We start from the raw sequence: 3700 nt of genomic DNA, 5'->3' as shown, positions 1-3700 counted from the left end.
AGGTGAAACGTTTTGATTTGTTTCGTAACGTTTGTAAACATTTGGCTTATATTGCTAGAAAGGTGAAACGCCTGGATTTGCTTCGTAATGTTTTACATGTTTGGTTTTATTCTGTAACGTTTGTAAACGTTTGACTTCAATCGCTAAAAGGGTGAAACGTTTGGATTTGTTTCGTAAGGTTTGTAAACATTTAGCTTGAATTGCTAAAATTGGGAAACGCTTGGATTTGTTTCGCATCGTTTGTAAACGTTTGGCTTAAATCGCTAAAATGTGAAACGCTTGGTTTTCTTCCATAAAGTTTGTAAACGTTTGGCTTAAATCACTAAAAAGGTGAAACGTATGGTTTTGTTTCGCAACGTTAACAAACGTTTCGATTTGCTTCGTAACGTTTACAAACGTTTGGCTTAAATCGCTAAATAGGTGAAATGTTTGGTTTTGTTTCGTAACGTTTATAATCGTTTAGCTTAAATCGCTAAAAAGGGAAAACGTTTGGTTTTGTTTCGTAACATTTGTAAACGAATGGCATAAATTGCTAATAAGGTGAAACGCTTGGATTTGTTTCGTAACATTTGCACACGTTTGGCTTAAATCACTAAAATGGGGTAACGTTTGGATTTGTTTCGTAATGTTTGTAAACCTTTGGCTTAAATTGCTAAAAATTTGAAACGCTTGGATTCGTTTCGTAACATTTGTAAACGTTTGGCTTAAATCGCTAAAAATGGGAAATGTTTGGATTTATTTCGTGACATTTGTAAACGTTTGGCTTAAATTGCTAAAAAGGTGAAACACTTGGATTTGTTTCGTAACGTTTGTAAACAATTGGCTTAAATCGCTAAAATGGGGAAACGTTTGGATTTGTTTCGTAACGTTTCTAAACGTTTGGCGTAAATTACGAAAAAGGGGAAACGTTTTGTTTTGTTTCGTAACGTTTCAAAACGTTTGGCTTAAATTGCTAAAAAGGGGAAACGCTTGGATTTGTTTCATAACGTTTTAATTGTTTGACTTAAATCGCTAAAATGCGTAAACGTTTGGATTTGTTTTGTAACGTTTATAAACTTTTGGCTTAAATCGGTAAAAAGGGGAAACATTTGTTTTTGTTTCATAACGTTTGTAAACGTTTGACTTAAATCGCCAAAAGGTGAAACGTTTGGATTAGTTTCGTAACGTTAATAAACGTTTCGTTTTGTTTCTTAATGTTCGTAAACGTTTGGCTTCAATCGCCAGAAAGGTGAAACGTTTGGATTTGTTTTGTAACGTTTGTAAACGTTTGGCTTATATTGCTAGAAAGATGAAACGCTTGGATTTGTTTTGTAATGTTTGTGAACGTTTGGCTTAAATCGCTAAAAATGTGAAACGTTTGGATTTGTTTCGTAACGTTTTTAAACGGTCGGCTTAAATCGCTAAACGTTTGGCTTAAATTGCTAAAAAGGTGAAACACTTGGATTTGTTTCGGAATTTGTAAACGTTTGGCTTAAATTGTTAAAAAGGTCAAACGCTTGGATATGTTTCGGAACGTTTGTAAACGTTTGTCTTAAATCGCTAAAAATGTGAAACGTGTGGATTTGTTTCGTAATGTTTTAAATGTTTTGTTTTGTTTCGTAATGGTTGTAAACGTTTTGCTTAGATCACAAAAAAGGTGAAACATTTGGATTTGTTTCGTAACGTAGTAAACGTTTGGCTTATATTGCTAAGAAGATGAAACGTTTGGATTTGTTCCATAACGTTTTGTAAACGTTTGGATTTGTTCCATAACGTTTTGTAAACGTTTGGCTTAAATTGCTAAAAAGGTGAAATTGGATTTGTTTCATAACATTTGTATATGTTTGGCTTAATCACTAAAAAGGTGAAACGTTTAGATTTGTTCTGTATCGTTTGTAAACGTTTGACTTAAATCGCTAAAAGGTTGAATCGTTTGGATTGGTTTCGTAACGTTTGTAAATGTTTGTAAACATTTGGCTTAAATTACAAAAAAGGTGAAACATTTGGATTTGTTTCGTAACGTTTGTAAACGTTAGGCTTAAATTGCTAAAAAGGTGAAACGCTTGGATTTGTTTCGTAAGGTTTTAAACGTCTGGTTTTATTTCGTAATGTTTGTAAACGTTTGGCTTATATTGTTAACAAGGTGAAACGATTATATTGGTTTCGTAACGTTTGTAAATGTTTGGTTTAAATTGCTGAAAAAGTGAAACGTTCGGATTTGTTTCGTAACGTTTTAAACGTTTCGTTTTATTTCGTAACGTTTGTAAACGATTGACTTCAATCGATAAAAAGGTGAATTTGGATTTTTTTCGTAACGTTTGTAAACGTTTGGCTTGAGTCGCTAAAATGGGGAAACGCTTGGATTTGTTTCGTAACGTTTATAAACGTTTGGCTTAAATCGCTAAAATGGGAAAATATTTGGATTTGTTTCGTAACGTTTGGAAACGCTTGGCTTACATCGCTAAAAATGTGAAACGTTTGGTTTTGTTCCGTAAGGTTTGTAAACGTTTGGCTTAAATCGCTAAAAAGGTTAAACATTTGGATTTGTTTCGTAACGTTTACAAACTTTTGGCTTAAATTGCTAAAAAAGTTAAATATTTGGTTTTGTTTCGTAATGTTTAGTTTAAATTGCTAATAAAGTGAAACGTTTGGTTTTGTTTCATAACGTTTGTAAACATTTGACTTAAATTGCTCAAAAGCTGAAACGCTAGGAATTGTTTCGTAACCTTTGTACATGTTTGGCTTAAATCGCTAAAATGGGGTAATGTTTGGATTTACTTCGTAATGTTTGTAAATGTTTGGCTTAAAAAGGTGAAACGCTTATATTTGTTTCGTAACGTTTGCTTAAATTGCTATAAAGGTGAAACATTTGGATTTGTTTCGTGATGTTCGTAAACGTTTTGCTTAAATCGCTAAAAAGGTGAAACGCTTGGATTTGTTTCGCAACGTTTCTAAACATATGGCTTAAATCGCTAAAATGGGGGAACATTTGGATTTGTTTCGTAACGTTTGTAAACGTTTGTCTTAAATGGCTAAAAAGGTTAAATGTTTGGTTTTGTTTTGTAACGTTTTTAAACGTTTCTCTTAAATTGCTAAAAAGGTTAAACGCTTTGATTTGTTTCGTAACGCTTTAAATGTTTGGTTTAAATCGCTAAAATGAGTAAGCGTTTGGATTTGTTCTGTAACGTTTATAAACGTTTGGCTTAAATCTCTAAAAATGTGAAACATTTGTTTTTGTTTGGTAACGTTTGTAAATGTTTGGCTTATATTGCCAAAAAGGTGAAATGTTTGGATTTGTTTCGTAACGTTTATAAATGTTTGGTTTTGTTTCGTAATGTTCGTAAACTATTGGCTTCAATCTCTAAAAAGGTGAAACATTTGGATTTGTTTTGCAACATTTGTAAACGTTTGGCTTAAATCGGTAAAAAAGTGAATCGTTTGGATTAGTTTCGTAACTTTTTAAATGTTTGGTTTTATTTCGTAACATTTATAAACGTTTGAGTTCAATCGCTAAAAAGGTGAATTGTTTGGATTTGTTTCGTAACGTTTGTAAACGTTTGGCTTGAATCTCTAAAATGGTGAAACGCTTGGATTTGTTTCATAACGTTTGTAAAGGTTTGGCTTAAATCGCTCAAATGGGGAAACATTAGGATTTGTTTCGTAATGTTTGTAAATGTTTGGCTTAATTCGCTAAAAGTGGGAAACGTTTGGTTTTGTTCCT

The sequence above is a fragment of the Mercurialis annua genome, linkage group LG5 (assembly GCF_937616625.2).
Source record: "Mercurialis annua linkage group LG5, ddMerAnnu1.2, whole genome shotgun sequence".
Taxonomy (NCBI): domain Eukaryota; kingdom Viridiplantae; phylum Streptophyta; class Magnoliopsida; order Malpighiales; family Euphorbiaceae; genus Mercurialis; species Mercurialis annua.
The sequence above is the reverse complement of the archived record's forward strand: the minus strand, read 5'-3'. Positions refer to the sequence as shown.